Below are 18263 nucleotides of genomic sequence, written 5' to 3'. Positions count from 1 at the left end.
GGAGGAGTGCAAGATCAGCCTGGAAGCAGCCAGCATCCAGTAACTAAATAGAGGAAGAAAAAAAACAACCAGCACTCCTAATGTGAACACGTGCACGCTGCAAACTGCATAATATAGATAAAAAAGAACACAGCAGCACATGTACATGAATCTAGGCCATGTGAAAACTTGTAGGTTTAGCCCTTGAGTGACATGTTTGTCCATAGTTGTAGGCTGGTGGCCCAAGAGTGGCATGTACGGTAGAGTAGGACCCATCAGAAGGAGATCACCTTGCCGTGGTTGATGGGCACACATGAATTGGCCAATTTATGTGCTAAGAATCTTCAATTCATCTATTACTGTAAGTTTTATGAAAAAAATTTTTTTGAAAAAATTTGTGAAAAAATATTTTTGAGAAGTATGATTCATATTGGATATTTGTCTGTGTTTTCACATGGCCTAGATTCATGTACATGTGCTGCTGTGTTCTTTTTTTATCTATATTATGCAGTTTGCAGCGTGCATGTGTTCACATTAGGAGCGCTGGTTGTTTTTATATATATATATATATATATATATATATATATATATATATATATATATATATATATATATATATATATATATAGGGTACGGAAAGTATTCAGACCCCTTTAAATTTTTCACTCTTTGTTTCTTTGCATCCATTTGGTAAATTCAAAAAAGTTCATTTTTTTCACATTAATGTACACTCTGCACCCCATCTTGACAAAAAAAAACGTAAAAAATGTAGAAATGTTTGCAAATTTAGTAGAATAGAAAAACTGAAATATCACCTGGTCATAAGTATTCAGACCCTCATATTTAAGTCACATGCTGTCCATTTCCTTGTGATACTTCTTGAGATGGTTCTACTCCTTCATTGGAGTCCAGCTGTGTTTAATTAAACTGATAGGACTAGATTTGGAAAGGCACACACCTGTCTATATAAGACCTCACAGTGCATGTCAGACCAAATGAGAATCATGAGGTCAAAGGAACTGGCCAAGGAGCTCAGAGACAGAATTGTGGCAAGGCACAGATCTGGCCAGGGTTACAAAATAATTTCTGCATCACTCAAAGTTCCTAACAGCACAGTGGCCTCCATAATCCTAAAATGGAAGAAGTTTGGAACCACCTGAAGGCTTCCTAGACCTGGCTGTCCAGCCAAACTGAGCAATCGTGGGAGAAGAGCCTTGGTGAGAGAGGTAAAGAAGAACCCCAAGATCCCTGTGGCTGAGCTCCAGAGATGCAGTAGGGAGATGAGAGAAAGTTCCACAAAGTCAACTATCACTGCAGACCTCCACCAGTCGGGCCTTTATGGCTGAGTGGCCAGACGGAAGCTTCTCAGTGCAAGACATATGAAAGCCTGCATAGAGTTTGCTAAAAAAAACACATGAAGGACTCCCGGTCAATGAGAAATAAGATTCTCTGGTCTGATGAGACGTAGATGGACCTTTTTGGTGATAAATCTAAGCGGTCTGTGTGGAGAAAACCAGGCACTGCTCATCACCTGCCCAATACAATCTCAAAAGTCAAAAATGGTGGTGGCAGCATCATGACATGAGGGTGTTTTTCAGCTGCAGGGACAGGACAACTGGTTGTCATTGAGGGAAACATGAAAGCAGCCAAGTACGGAGATATCCTGGATGAAAACTTCTTCTAGAGTGCTCTAGACCTCCAGACTTGGCCAAAGGTTCACCTTCCAACAAGGCAATGACCCTAAGTACACAGCTAAAGTAACAAAGGAGCGGCTTCAGAGCAACTCTGGACCATTCTTGACTGGCCCAGCCAGAGCCCTGACCTAAACCCAATTGAACCTCTCTGGAGAGACCTGAAATTGGCTGTCCACCAGTGTTCACCATCCAACCCAATGGAACTGGAGAGGATCTGCAAGGAAGAATGGCAGAGGATCACCAAATTCAGGTGTGAAAAACTTGCATCATTCTCAAGAAAACTTATGGCTGTACTAGCTCAAAAGAGTGCTTCTACTCAATACTGAGCAAAGGGTCTGAATACTTATGACCATGTGATATTTCAGTTTTTATTTTTTAATAAATTTGCAAAAATTACTACATTTGTTTTTTTTCAGTCAAGATGGGGTGCACAGTGTACATTAATGAGAAAATAAAATGAACTTTTTTGAATTTACCAAATGGCTGCAATGAAACAGTGAAAAATGTAAAGGGGTCTGAATACTTTCTGTACCCACTATATATATTTTTTTTTTCTTTTTTCCTATAGTGCAAACAATGGAGTTGTCAAACAAGAAGCCAGAGAAGCAACATAAGTTATTTTTTACTTGGGATAAATTACTTTACCATGTAGAAGTCACAATGCCCACCCTATCATATTGCCAGATATAGAGCCCTCACATACTACAGATACGGCAGCACGGTGGCGCAGTGGTTAGCACAGCAGCCTTGCAGCGCTGGAGTCCTGGGTTCTAATCCCACTAAGGACAACATCTGCAAAGAGTTTGTATGTTCTCTCTGTGCTTGTGTGGGTTTCCTCCGGGCACTCCGGTTTCCTCCCACATTCCAAAGACATACTGATAGGGAATTTAGATTGTGAGCCCCATCGGGGACAGCGATGATAATGTGTGCAACCTGTAAAGCGCTGCGTAATATGTTAGCGCTATATAAAAATAAAGATTATTATTATACAGTACCACAATGGCCAATAATGCCCCAACCCCAATGCAAGGTAGTGCCTCAAAACAATGCCAGTCAGTGCCCTACTACAATAAAGCACATGTCTGCTCAACCACAGCTCCCAACTGTTCCAGATCCAGTGGGACAGGTTTGGGGAGCTGTTCAGGGAGGTCAGGGCAATATTCTGTATCTTCACAGCATAGACAATTGCCTTACCATACGAGATGTGCAGCACCTGAAACAATGGACACTGGAAGCCTGTGCTAGCATTTCTTCTTCGGTGTTGCTGTCAGAGTGTTAAGAGTGGGACAAGAGGGTTGCATTGACAATCCAACACAATCGGCAGCACTTTGAACACATTTTATAAGTGGTCAAAAACTTGTAAATAACTAATGAAAGATTAAAATTACATAAAAACCAAGCGCACCACTGCTTTTCTTGTGAAATTCTCAATTAGTTTGATGTGTCACATGACCCTCTTCCCATTGGAAAAAATAAAGTTGTATCCAAAATAGCCAAATTCAAAATGGCCACCATGGTCACCATCCATTTTGAAAAGTTTTCCCCCTCCTATATACTAATGTGCCACAAACAGGAAGTCGATATCACCAACCATTCCCATTTTATTTAGGTGTATCTTTATAAATGGCTCACTCTGTATATGTTTTACACCAAAGTAGTCTTTTGATATTACAGATGTTTATACTACCGCAATTTTGTTTGATTACATTGTGAATGTCCTGTACCATACATAATGCTATGAATTTCAATATGTTGTATGCCTTGTACTGAGTACTTTCATTTTTTCTTATAGTTTTACACTGATCCTATCAATAAAAGTTGTAAAGGACCCCCTGCATCTACCTCAGTGCATCGATAGGAAAGAGTTTAGCTGTCTGTCAACTCGCTTTTCTTAAGTGCAAAGTAGAGTTTACCAGAACAAGAAAGCTTGGTCTCAGTCGCAGGTCATGGGTCTTGCAACAGGATAATGACCCAAAACACACAGCTAAAATCACCCAAGAATGGCCAAGAGGAAAATATTGGACTATTCTGAAGTGGCATTCTATGAGCCCTGACTTAAATCCTATTGAGCATCTTTGGAAAGAGCTGAAACATGCCATCTGGAAAAGGCAACCTTCAAACACGAGACAACTGGAGCAGTTTGCTCTTGAGGAGTGGGACAAAATACCTGTCAAGAGGTGCAGAAGTCTCATTGACAGTTACAGGAATCGTTTGATTGCAGTGATTGCCTCAAAAGGTTGTGCAATAAAATATTAAGTTAAGGGTACCATCATTTCTGTCCAGGCCTATTTCATGAGTTTTATTTATTTATTTTTTTTAAATTCTGTGGAAGCAAGGTTGAAAAGCAATGTCTGACTTTCATTTGATCATTTTCATAGATTTGTAATTTATTATTACTTTTGTCAGATTCAAGTTATTTCTGTGACCATTGTGGGTTTTTCTGTCATTAAACGAGAGGTACAAACAATTTTGACCACGTGTGTGTGTAAAGGTATGAGTTGGGGTGTGGCTAGGGGTCGTGGACAACATCTGGCATGGCACGATACGGATAGTTTGTCCCTCTTTCTGTTCTTTAAAAGTTGGGAGATATGGCTCAGGATTTCAACCAGTCCACAGTCTTATGTTTCATCTTCAGGATTAATGCGCTGCTGCAATAATACAGTTCCAGAGTTAATGAAGTAGTAATGGTGGTTTATTCAACGCGTTTCAAGGTCTACACACCAAACAGGGATGCTAGACTGCACTAATAATATAATGTCAACTTTATTAAAGAACAGGTAAAACCGAATACATAAAAAATGAGACACCACAGAGAACAGACACAACTGGAAGGGATGGCTGGAAAATAAGTGGCTAACATAGAACAACTACCTCCCAGTACGATATCAAAGCAGATAGTAATAGCACTCAACCAGTTCCAAAATATAACTACCGATATGGTGACTGAAAAAGTGCAACAGTGCAATCAATCAGACAATAAATTAATAAATATTCACAAATGTGAGGTAGTACCAAGTGGTATACTATATATTATATATTATAAGAAGTATGTAAAAAGCATCAGTCAGCATATCGGAAAGTATATCATACATCCATTAGTACATACCAGGAGGAACTTATTTACCTAATAGATGCCACCAGCCAGGGACCCGACCACACCGTTTCAAGGTCTTAATGACCCCTTCTTCAGGAAATGCCACACAAAACATAAAGAAGCAATACACTTTAAGTACATGCAAGATTCAAAAAACGGAGCCAAACACTCATGACACGTGATGTCGGAGTTCAAAATTAACAGACAATAAATGTATGTTTGTCAACACAAAATAGAAGTTTCAATTGCTTACTAATGAATTCATATCTGTTACAGGAAATCAAGCAGAAAACTGATAAATAAAAAACGTATTACTATCGATTGTATAAACTATGAGTGCTCTACCAAAAAGGTTCCCAAAAAAAAGGATGAGAACCCGCAAGTAGAGGCATCCATGTACCACATTTGGCCACGCTGCAGTCGAGCCGCCGTAACAGTAAGTGAAACTCGTGAAGGGATTGAATGAGGAGAAATAAAATATTTTGTTGAAATACCACCAGAAAAAAAACAATAAACCTTTATATAATAAAAATTATTAAAAATTGTTACCAAAAAAGTGCTGTTTTTTTTTTTAAAAAACAATAAAGAGGATATCTATAAACGACAAATAATTATACATCCATCTTCTAATAATCTTTAAAGAAACATCCTAACCTTTTTTGGTAACAATTTATATATATATATATATATATATATATATATATATATATATATATATATATATATATATATATATCAATTATTTTTATGAAAAACTGAAAGCACTTTTTGGTAACAATTTTTAGTAATTTTTATTATATATTTACATACTTTCATAAGATAAATTATTAATAAAAGTTTATTGTTTTTTCCTGGTGATATTTCAACAAAATATTTTATTTCTCCTCATTCATTCATTATATCCCTTCACAAGTTTCACTGACTGTTCCGGTGGCTCGACTGCAGCGTGGCCAAATGTGGTGCCTGGATGCCTCTACTTGTGGGTTCTCCCCGGATTCTCATCCTTTTCGTTTGGGAACCTTTTTGGTAGAGCACTTGTAGTTTATACAATTGATAGTAATACGTTTTTTATTTATCAATTTTCTGCTTGATTTCCTGTAACGTGAATTCATTAGTGAATTCTATTTTGTGTTGACAAACATACATTTATTGTCTGTTAATTTTGAACTCTGATATCACGTGTCATGAGTGTTTGGCACCGATTTTTGAATCTTGCATGTACTTAAGGTATGTGAGTGTATTGCTTCTTAATGTTTTGTGTGGCATTTCCTGGAGAAGGGGTCAATAAGACCTCGAAACGCGTTGAGTAAACTACCATTACTACTTCATTAACTCTGGAACTGTATTATTGCAGCAGCGTGGAAGTAATCCACACTCCTTGTGTACATTGTTCCATATGGTCATTAACCGTCCCGTGGATCTGCAGCAGCCGACATTTTGAGCCCTTACCTAGCACCACCAGGTGAGCAGTTTTCTTGGAGATTATTGCATTAAAACTTTGGGATAAGACCCTATTTGCGCTTTTTCCATCCCTCTGTCTCAAAAAATCTTCAGGATTAAAACATTCCTGGTGATTGGTACGTCAGGCTGGCAGGTGATCGGAACCTGGGCAATGAGCTGCAATATATAGAATTAAAAATCTGCAGCAAATAAATAGAATTTTACGAATAGTATACAATTGTCCTCTTTTAACAAGATGAAACAACCCTTTGAAAATTTGGACCTCAAGATCTAGACCAAGTTTTGATTTTTAAACTCCACAAGGTCATTCCCATTTTGAAAATGCTGTCGCCTGAAATTCATTTTGGGTAAATTATAGGCCTTGAGTTGCCTGGTCCCGTCTTATTCCCCGTTAAGGATAAATAAGGTCGGGAAAACGTGGCAGCCTTGCCTTGTTCCATTTGTTATATAGAATCAGGGCCATATTTGCCACTAGGCACGTGAGGGCACGTGCCTAGGGCGCCAGGATGCGCGGGGTGGCAGCTGAGCAAGGGTTTTTTTTTTTTAAGGTCTGGGGTCAACCGCCTGCCCACCTCCCCCCGCCTGCCCATACTTACCCTCCAGTTCATCGCGCTGTGAAGAGGGTGAGTATGACGGCCCTCCGCCCGGGAGAGTATGAAGGAGGACAGGGGAGGATGCAGGACGGGGGAGGATGCAGGAGGATGGGGGAGTATGAAGGAGGACAGGGGAGTATGCAGGAGGACGGGGGAGTATGCAGGAGGACGGGGAAGTATGCAGGAGAATGGGGGAGTATGAAGGAGGACGGGGGAGGATGCAGGAGGACGGGGGATGATGTAGGAGGACGGGGGAGGATGTAGGAGGACGGGGAGGATGTAAGAGGACGGGGAGGATGCAGGAGGATGGGAGAGTATGAAGGAGGATGGGGAAGGATGCAGGAGGACGGGGACGTATGAAGGAGGACGGGGGAGTATTCAGGAGGACGGGGCAGTATGAAGAAGGATGGGGGAGGATGTAGAAGTACGGGGGAGGGTGTAGGAGGACGTGGGAGTATTAAGGAGGATGGGGAGGATGCGGGAGGACAGGGGAGGATGAAGGAGGACGGGGAAGTATGAAGGAGGACGGGGGAGTATGCAGGATGGGGGAGGGTGCAGGAGGACGGGGGAGGGTGCAGGAGGACGGGGAAGTATGAAGGAGGATGGGGGAGGATGCAGGAGGATGGGGGAGTATGAAGGAGGACGGGGGAGGATGCAGGAGGACGGGGGAAGATGTAGGAGGACGGGGAGGATGTAGGAGGACGGGGAGGATGTAAGAGGACGGGGAGGATGCAGGAGGATGGGAGAGTATGAAGGAGGACGGGGAAGGATGCAGGAGGACGGGGACGTATGAAGGAGGACGGGGGAGTATTCAGGAGGACGGGGCAGTATGAAGGAGGATGGGGGAGGATGTAGGAGTACGGGGGAGGGTGTAGGAGGACGTGGGAGTATGAAGGAGGACGGGGAGGATGCGGGAGGACAGGGGAGGATGAAGGAGGATGGGGAAGTATGAAGGAGGACGGGGGAGTATGCAGGAGGACGGGGGAGGGTGCAGGAGGACGGGGGAGGGTGCAGGAGGACGGGGAAGTATGAAGGAGGATGGGGGAGGATGCAGGAAGATGGGGGAGTATGAAGGAGGATGGGGGAGTATGCAGGATGACCGGAGAGTATGAAGGAGGATGGGGGAGGATGCAGGAGGATGGGGGAGTATGAAGGAGGACGGAGGAGGTTGAAGGAGGACGGGGGAGGATGAAGGAGGACGGGGAGGATGCGGAAGTATGAAGGAGGACAGGGGAGTATGCAGGAGGACGGGGGAGTATGCAGGAGGACGGGGAGGATGCAGGACGGGGAGGATACAGGAGGATGGGGGAGGGTGAAGGAGAACAGGGAGGGTAAAGAAGGATGGGGGAGGGTGAAGGAGGACAGGGGAGGGTGAAGGAGGACAGGGGAGGGTGAAGGAGGATGGGGAGGATGAAGGATGACAGGGGAGCCAGGCATATAAGGATGGCAGGGGGAGCAGAGCCACGCATATAAGGATGGGAGGGGGGAACAGAGACACACATATAAGGATGGGAGGAGGGAGCAGAGCCACACATATAAGGATGAGAGGGGGAGCAGAGCCACACATATAAGGATGGGAGGGGGAGCAGAGCCACGCATATAAGGATGGGAGGGGGGAGCAGAGCCACACATTCAAGATGGGAGGGGGGAGCAGAGCCACGCATATAAGGATGGGAGGGGAGAGCAGAGCCACGCATACAAGATGGAAGGGGGAGCAGAGCCATGCATATAAGGATGGGAGGGGGGAGCAGAGCCACGCATGCAAGATGGGAGGGGGGAGCAGAGCCACGCATACAAGATGGGAGGGGGAGCCATGCATATAACAGCTGGAGCCACAGAGCAGGACAAGAGGGTTGAGCCACACATGATGGACAGTAATGAGGGGATAATACATTCCCGGCTTATACTCAAGTCGATAAGCTTACCCAGTTTTTTGTGGCAAAATTAGGTGCCTCGGCTTATACTCGGGTCGGCTTATACTCAAGTATATATAATATATACACATGTATGTGTGTGTGGCTGTATCTATGTAGCTTTGTTTCCATAAAAAGAGGGGGGCCTAGGCACAGTTCTTGCACAGGGGCCCCAAGCTGTCAGTGTTCGCCCCTGCCCAGGTAACAATTGTACTCGCATCTTACAGAATTGAGTACAATTGAGGCTCTGACTGCCAGGTCAGAGCGACGTGAGCAGCGTGATCAGATCATGTGATCACGCTGCTGACGTCGCTCACTTGCACTGCAGAGGCAAACACTGGTGGTAAGTGCCCCAGTGGAGCAGAAGACACAGAAGATTAAGTGCACGGGAGGGGGGGACAATTTGAGTGGGGATGTGTTGTGAGTTCCGTTCTTGGGCTCCATCCTGTGGTTGCAAATGGTATTTTTGGGAGTTCTGCTCTTGGGCTCCCTCTGGTGGTTTCAAGTGGTACTTAGCAGCTGCTTTCACTAATCGGTTCCCTGGCCTTGTTATTTAATTGGGCTTTGGGCTGCAGTGGATGCCAGCTGTCAATGTTCCTTCCTGTGGATTCAGTCCTTTCCTGGAAGTTCTCTGTTGGCCAGTCCATTTCAGCTTAAGATAAGTTCTGCTAGTTTTTGGGTGTTTCCCTGCCTATGACCTTTTGTTCAGTTTAAGTTATGTCTCTTTTGTCCAGCTTGTCATCATGAAATATTCCGGCTAGTTGGAAGCTCGGGGTTGCAGATTTGCCCCTCCACACCGTGAGTCGGTGTGGAGGTTATTTTTGTAAACTCTGCGTGGATATTTAGTTTTTATACTGACCGCACAGTAGCCTTTTCTTTCTCTGTCTATTTAGATAGTAGTGGCCTCCTTTGCTAAAATCTAGTTTCATTTCTGAGTTTGTCATTTCCCTCTTCACTCACCGTCAATATTTGTGGGGGGCTATCTTTCCTTTGGGGGGTTTCTCTGAGGCGAGATAGTTTTCCGTTTCCATCTTCAGGGGTAGCTAGTTCTTAGGCTGTGAAGAGGCGTCTAGGCAGAGATAGGAATGCTCCACGGCTATTTCTAGTGTTGGTGTTAGGAGTAGGGATTGCGGTCAGTAAAGTTACCACCTCCACAGAGCTAGTACAATATTTGTTTTACCCACTAGGTCATTTTAGTGCTGCTCCGTAATCACTAGGTCATATAGGTGATTACTGTCTGTAGAGCTGCCACCTCCTCTGAGCTTGTCCATGATTGGTTTTACCCACCAGGTCATCTCAGTACCACTCCGTAACCACCAGGTCATAACAGTACAGCTGGCCCACAAAGTGTTAAATGCATCTCAAAAGAGGGAAGAGAAAGTTCTGAGTCATTATTTTTTTTTTCTTGTTGCTTGTTTTGTCCTTTTTTTTCCCCTTGATTTTTGGATGGTGCAGGAGCTTGGTACTGATATGGAGGTTCAGGGTCTGTCTGCGCATGTTGATCATCTCGCTGCAAGGGTACAGAGTATCCAAGACTATGTTGTTCAAACTCCTGTTTCTGAGCCTAGAATTCCTATCCCTGATTTGTTTTCTGGGGATAGATCTAGGTTTTTGAATTTCAAAAATAATTGCAGATTGTTTTTTGCTCTGAGACCCCGTTCCTCTGGTGTGACCCCATTCAGCAGGTGAAGATTGTTATTTCTCTGCTGCGTGGTGACCCGCAGGATTGGGCATTCTCCCTTGAGCCAGGGAATCCTGCATTGCTCAATGTAGATTCATTTTTTCAAGCACTTGGATTGCTTTATGACGAACCCAATTCTGTGGATCAGGCAGAAAAAATTTTGCTGGCTCTGTGTCAGGGTCAGGAAGCGGCAGAGATATATTGTCAGAAATTTAGAAAGTGGTCTGTGCTTACAAAATGGAATGAGGATGCCCTGGCGGCTATTTTCAGAAAGGGTCTTTATGAAGCTCTTAAAGATGTTATGGTTGGGTTTCCCACGCCTGCTGGTTTGAACGAATCACTGTCTCTGGCCATTCAGATTGATCGGCGCCTACGTGAACGTAAGGTTGTGCACCATATGGCGGTGTCCTCTGGGCAGAGTTCTGAGCCTATGCAATGTGATAGAGTTTTGACGAGAGCAGAACGGCAGGAGTTCCGACATCAGAATGGGCTGTGTTTTTACTGTGGTGACGCTACTCATGCTATCTCTGATTGCCCGAAGCGAACTACGAGAGCTGCTAGTTCAGTTACCATCAGTACTGTACAGCCTAAATTTCTCTTGTCTATTACCCTGATTTGCTCATTGTCGTCCTTTTCTGTAATGGCATTTGTGGATTCTGGCGCTGCCCTGAACTTAATGGACCTAGAATTTGCCAAGCGCTGTGGTTTTTCCTTGGAGCCTTTGCAGAGTCCTTTTCCCTTGAGGGGGATTGATGCTACGCCATTGGCCAAGAATAAACCTCAGTACTGGACACAGTTAGCCATGAACATGGCTCCAGCACATCAGGAAAATATTGTTTTTTTGGTGTTGCATAATTTGCATGATGTGGTTGTGCTGGGGTTTCCATGGTTACAGGTACATAATCCAGTACTGGATTGGAAATCTATGTCTGTGACTAGTTGGGGTTGTCAGGGGATACATAGTGACATTCCTCTGATGTCAATTTCCTCGTCCCCTTCTTCTGAAGTTCCTGACTTTTTGTCGGATTTCCAGGATATATTTGAGGAGCCTAAATCCAGTCCTCTGCCTCCTCATAGGGACTGTGATTGCGCTATTAATTTGATTCCTGGCTGTAAGTTCACTAAGGGTCGACTTTTCAATCTGTCTGTGCCAGAGCATGCCGCTATGTGGACTTATGTAAAGGAGTCCTTGGAGAAGGGGCATATTCGCCCGTCTTCGTTACCGTTGGGAGCGGGATTCTTTTTTGTTGCCAAGAAGGATGGCTCCTTGAGGCCCTGTATAGATTATCGCCTTCTCAATAAGATCACGGTCAAATTCCAGTACCCTTTGCCTTTGCTCTCTGATTTGTTTGCTCGGATTAAAGGGGCTAGCTGGTTTACCAAGATTGACCTTTGAGGGGCGTATAATCTGGTCCGCATCAAACAGGGTGATGAATGGAAAACAGCATTTAATACGCCCGAAGGCCATTTTGAATATCTTGTAATGCCTTTCGGGCTCTCTAATGCTCCATCTGTGTTTCAGTCCTTCATGATATTTTTCGGGAGTATCTGGATAAATTTATGATTGTATATTTGGACGATATTTTGTTTTTTTCCGATGATTGGGAGTCTCATGTGAAGCAGGTCAGGATGGTATTTCAGATTCTTCGTGCTAATACACTGTTTGTGAAGGGATCTAAGTGCCTTTTTGGAGTTCAGAAGGTTTCTTTTCTGGGGTTCATTTTTTCTCCCTCGGCTATTGAAATGGACCCTGTTAAGGTCCAGGCTATTTATGATTGGACGCAGCCCACATCTGTGAAGAGCCTTCAGAAGTTTTTGGGCTTTGCTAATTTTTATCGCCGCTTCATTGCTAATTTTTCTACTGTGGTTAAACCTCTGACCGATTTGACCAAGAAAGGTGCAGATGTGGTGAATTGGTCCTCTGCGGCTGTGGAGGCCTTTCAGGAGCTTAATCGTTGTTTTACTTCTGCCCCTGTGTTGCGTCAGCCAGATGTCTCTCTCCCTTTTCAGGTTGAGGTTGAGGTTGACGCTTCTGAGATTGGGGCAGGAGCTGTTCTGTCTCAGAGAAGTTCTGATGGCTCTGTGTTGAAACCGTGTGCTTTCTTCTCCAGAAAGTTTTCGCCTGCTGAGTGTAATTATGTCGGCAATCGGGAGTTGTTGGCTATGAAGTGGGCATTCGAGGAGTGGCGACATTGGCTTGAGGGAGCCAAGCATCGTGTTGTGGTCTTGACCGATCATAAGAATCTGATTTACCTTGAATCGGCCAAGCGGTTGAATCCTAAACAGGCTCGGTGGTCTTTGTTTTTCTCCCGTTTTGATTTTGTGGTCTCGTATCTTCCGTGATCTAAGAATGTGAAGGCTGATGCCCTGTCTAGGAGTTTTTTGCCTGATTCTCCTGGAGTCCGTGAGCCAGCTGGTATTCTCAAGGAGGGGGTGATTCTTTCTGCTATCTCCCCTGATTTACGGCGGGTGCTTCGGGAGTTTCAGGCTGATAGACCCGACCGCTGTCCTGTGGGGAAATTGTTTGTTCCTGATAGATGGACTAGTAAGGTGATTTCTGAGATTCATTGTTCAGTGTTGGCTGGTCATCCTGGGATCTTTGCTACCAGAGATTTGGTTGCCAGATCCTTTTGGTGGCCTTCTTTGTCACGGGATGTGCGTGCCTTCGTGCAGTCCTGTGGGATCTGTGCCCGGGCTAAGCCCTGCTGTTCTCGTGCTAGTGGGTTGCTTTTGCCCTTGCCTATCCCTGAGAGGCCCTGGACGCATATTTCCATGGATTTTATTTCTGATCTTCCTGTTTCCCAGAAGATGTCTGTCATCTGGGTGGTTTGTGACCGGTTTTCTAAAATGGTCCATTTGGTACCTTTCCTAAGTTGCCTTCCGCCTCTGATTTGGTTCCTTTGTTTTTCCAGCATGTGGTTCATTTGCATGGTATTCCGGAGAATATTGTGTCTGACAGAGGTACCCAGTTTGTTTCTAGGTTTTGGCGGTCCTTTTGTGGTAGAATGGGCATTAATTTGTCTTTTTCTTCGGCGTTTCACCCTCAGACAAATGGACAGACGGAGCGAACCAATCAGACCTTGGAAACCTATTTGAGATGCTTTGTGTCGGCTGATCAGGATGATTGGGTTACCTTCTTGCCGTTGGCCGAGTTTGCCCTTAATAATCGGGCTAGTTCTGCTACCTTGGTTTCGCCTTTTTTTTTGTAATTTTGGTTTTCATCCTCGCTTTTCTTCAGGGCAGGTTGAGCCTTCAGACTGTCCTGGGGTAGATTCTGTGGTGGACAGGTTGCAGCGGATTTGGACTCATGTGGTGGACAATTTGACATTGTCTCAGGAAAAGGCTCAACGTTTTGCTAACCGCCGTCGGTGCGTTGGTCCCCAGCTTCGGGTTGGGGATTTGGTCTGGTTGTCTTCTCGTCATGTTCCTATGAAGGTCTCTTCCCCTAAGTTCAAACCTCGTTTTATTGGTCCTTATAGGATTTCGGAAATTATCAATCCGGTGTCTTTTCGTTTGGCCCTTCCAGCTTCGTTTTCCATTCATAATGTGTTCCATAGATCTTTGTTGCGGAGATATGTGGTGCCCGTGGTTCCCTCCGTTGACCCTCCTGCTCCGGTGTTGGTTGGGGGGGAGCTGGAGTATGTGGTGGAGAAAATTTTGGATTCTCGGCATTCAAGGCGGAAACTTCAGTATCTGGTCAAGTGGAAGGGTTATGGCCAGGAGGATAACTCTTGGGTTTTTGCCTCCGATGTTCATGCTGCCGATTTGGTACGTTCTTATCATTTGGCTCGTCCCCATCGGCCTGGGGGCTCTGGTGAGGGTTCGGTGACCCCTCCTCAAGGGGGGGGGGGTACTGTTGTTAGTTCCGTTCTTGGGCTCCATCCTGTGGTTGCAAATGGTATTTTTGGGAGTTCTGCTCTTGGGCTCCCTCTGGTGGTTTCAAGTGGTACTTAGCAGCTGCTTTCACTAATCAGTTCCCTGGCCTTGTTATTTAATTGGGCTTTGGGCTGTAGTGGATGCCAGCTGTCAATGTTCCTTCCTGTGGATTCAGTCCTTTCCTGGAAGTTCTCTGTTGGCCAGTCCATTTCAGCTTAAGATAAGTTCTGCTAGTTTTTGGGTGTTTCCCTGCCTATGACCTTTTGTTCAGTTTAAGTTATGTCTCTTTTGTCCAGCTTGTCATCATGAAATATTCCGGCTAGTTGGAAGCTCTGGGGTTGCAGATTTGCCCCTCCACACCGTGAGTCGGTGTGGAGGTTATTTTTATAAACTATGCATGGATATTTAGTTTTTATACTGACCGCACAGTAGCCTTTTCTTTCTCTGTCTATTTAGATAGTAGTGGGCTCCTTTGCTAAAATCTAGTTTCATTTCTGAGTTTGTCATTTCCCTCTTCACTCACCGTCAATATTTGTGGGGGGCTATCTTTCCTTTGGGGGTTTCTCTGAGGCGAGATAGTTTTCCGTTTCCATCTTCAGGGGTAGCTAGTTCTTAGGCTGTGAAGAGGCGTCTAGGCAGAGATAGGAACGCTCCACGGCTATTTCTAGTGTTGGTGTTAGGAGTAGGGATTGCGGTCAGTAAAGTTACCACCTCCTCAGAGCTAGTACAATATTTGTTTTACCCACTAGGTCATTTTAGTGCTGCTCCGTAATCACTAGGTCATATAGGTGATTACTGTCTGTAGAGCTGCCACCTCCTCTGAGCTTGTCCATGATTGGTTTTACCCACCAGGTCATCTCAGTACCACTCCGTAACCACCAGGTCATAACAGGGATGGGGGGATTTATTATGTGCAGGGAGAATTGGAGTGGAGATGGGGGTTCTTAATGTGTGGGGTGAGATTTAAGGGCACAAAATGAAGAGCAAAGGGGGAGATGGGGAAACAGTACTGGTGGAATGGGGGCATGTATGAGGAAACAATATGGGGAGATGGGTGCAGACAGTATGGGGAGCGAACGGGGGAATGTATGCGGACACAGTATGAGTAGCGATGTGGAAAATGTATGTGGACAGAGTACAGGGAGTGAGGGTGATGGGATATGTGCAGACACAGTATGGTCAGTCAGGTGAGCAGGCAGTATAGAAAGTGAAGGGTTAAATATATGAGGAGATAGTATGTTGAACAGGGTGATGTGAGAGGAGACAGTATGAGGAGGGAGGGGAATAGTGTGAGGAGACAATATGGGGGAGAAAAGTGAGTGGGCACAGAATAGAGTAGTGGGGGTGTAGCATCGAGGGACAGTGTAAGGGCACAGCCAGGATGCGACAGTATTTCAAGGAGGAGGAGTGTGATGAGTAGTGTTGAGCGATACCGTCCGATACTTGAAAGTATCGGTATCGGAAAGTATCGGCCGATACCGGCAAAGTATCGGATCTGATCCGATACCGATACCCGATACCAATACAAGTCAATGGGACTCAAGTATCGGAAGGTATCCCTGATTGTTCCCAGGGTCTGAAGGAGAGGAAACTCTCCTTCAGGCCCTGGGATCCATATTAATGTGTAAAATAAAGTATTAAAATAAAAAATATTGATATACTCACCTCTCCGACGCAGCCTGGACCTTACCGCTGGTAACCGGCAGCCTTCTTTGCTTAAAATGAGCGCGTTCAGGGCCTTCCATGACGTCACGGCTTCTGACTGGTCGCGGCCGCCCATGTGACCGCCACACGACCAATCACAAGCCGTGACGTAATTCTCAGGTCCTAAATTCCTAGAATTAGAATTACGTCACGGCTTGTGATTGGTCACGTGGCGGTCACATGGGTGGCTGCGACCAATCACAAGCCGTGACGTCATCTAAGGCCCTGAACGCGCTCATTCTTAGGAAGGAAGGCTGCCGGAAAGAAGCCGAGGGTGAGTATATTCCTATTAGGTATATACTCACCCTCGGACGCGCCCTGCTTCTTTCCGGCAGCCTTCCTTCTTAAGAATGAGCGCGTTCAGGGCCTTAGATGACGTCACGGCTTGTGATTGGTCGCGGCCGCCCATGTGACCGCTCACGCGACCAATCACAAGCCGTGACGTCATCCCTCAGGTCCTAAATTCCTAGAAGGGAATTTAGGACCTGAGGGATGACGTCGCGGCTTGTGATTGGTCGCGTGGCGGTCACATGAGCGGCACGCGACCAATCAGAAGCCATGACGTCATGGAAGGTGCTGAACGCGCTCATTTTAAACAAAGAAGGCTGCCGGTTACCAGCGGTGATGTCCAGGGGCCTTCGGACAGGTGAGTATATCAATATTTTTTATTTTAATTCTTTATTTTACACATTCATATGGATACCAGGGCCTGAAGGAGAGTTTCCTCTCTTTCAGACCCTGGGAACCATACACTGGAAACTTCCGATTCCGATTCCCGATACCACAAAAGTATCGGATCTCGGTATCGGAATTCCAATACCGCAAGTATCGGCCGATACCCGATACTTGCGGTATCGGAATGCTCAACACTAGTGATGAGAGTACAGTATAAATACTGGGCCCTATAGGGAGGACACAGTATGAGAGGAGAGGTCAGTGTGAAGAGCATGTACCATAAGAGGGACAGTGTGGGGGTAATATTTTGTGCAGACAATATAGTGAGGGGCAATTTTTTATACAAGAGCATTATGACTCTTGTATCTTTAAGGGCATCGTGGAGATTTTCTGCAAAAGAGTGGAGAAGATGGAAGTCTGCAGAGACGGCTGTGGATGAGAAAACTCATCATGGGGTCTGGACAAGATGAAGAAAAGAAGAACGGCTCCAGAGACGACGTCATCTATAAGGTACTGTTGTGAATTCTGCTCTTGGGCTCCCTCTGGTGGTTATAAGTGGTAGCGCTGCTGTCTCTGGATCGCATCAGGTGTGTTCACTTTTTGCAATTCTGACTGGGCTATTTAGTCTTGCTTGACCCTTTAGTCAGTGCCAGTTGTCCATTGTTCCTGGAGGATTCACATCCCTGCCTGGTCTCTCCTGCTTTGCTGTTCATTTCAACAAAGATAAGTTATGGCCTTGATTTTTGCTGTCCACATGCTGTGGGCCTTATTGTTCAGTTCTTTTCCATGTTTTTGTCTTGTCCAGCTTGGTCTGTATAAGGATTTGTTTAGCCAAGCTGGTATCTCTGGAGATGCAAATATACCCTCCATATCTTTAGTGTGCAGTGCATGCGTTGTGAGAATTCAGAAGTTGCGATGTCAGGATTCAGCTCTGCAGGTTCCAGCAGTTGTCACATGGACACTTCACACATATGTGATTTTCATATTTGTAGTCCTGTGACAACGAGCTTCTCTTCTGCTTGTTTTTCACTGAACATTGAGAGCATCAGGGAGAGGAGCTCGTGGGTACATGGCTAAGTGTGAAAATTGCATATGTGCTGGGGGGGCGCCAAAATGAATTCTTTCCCCGGGTGCCAGAAAACCGACATACACCTCTGCCGGTATGCTACTGCGAGCGGTGATTACCGGGTCCAGTGGAGGGAGGTCTGTGCACAGTGCAGCACAGGCAGTGAGGCAGGGACTGAGGGTGTGCACAGAGAGAAAGGAGACGCAGAGACTGCCCTTCCCAGTCTACGCCGTAGCCTGGAGCCCTCATTATCATAGGAATATGTCAGTTAAAGGGAACCTGTCACCCCAAAAATCGTATAGAGATAAGGCCACCGACATCAGGGGCTAATCTACAGCATTCTGTAATGCATTCTGTAATGCTGTAGATAAGCCCCCTGATGTATCCTGAAAGATTAGAAAAAGAGGTTAGATTATACTCACCCCCCAGGGGTGGTTCTGCTGCGAGCCGGTCCGATGGGTGTCGCGGTGCGGGTCCAGCGCCTCCTATCTTCATACGATGACGTCCTCTTCTTGTCTTCCTGCCCC

The sequence above is a fragment of the Ranitomeya variabilis genome, chromosome 4 (assembly GCF_051348905.1).
Source record: "Ranitomeya variabilis isolate aRanVar5 chromosome 4, aRanVar5.hap1, whole genome shotgun sequence".
Classification (NCBI taxonomy): Eukaryota; Metazoa; Chordata; class Amphibia; order Anura; family Dendrobatidae; genus Ranitomeya; species Ranitomeya variabilis.
Note: the sequence above shows the minus strand (reverse complement) of the source record.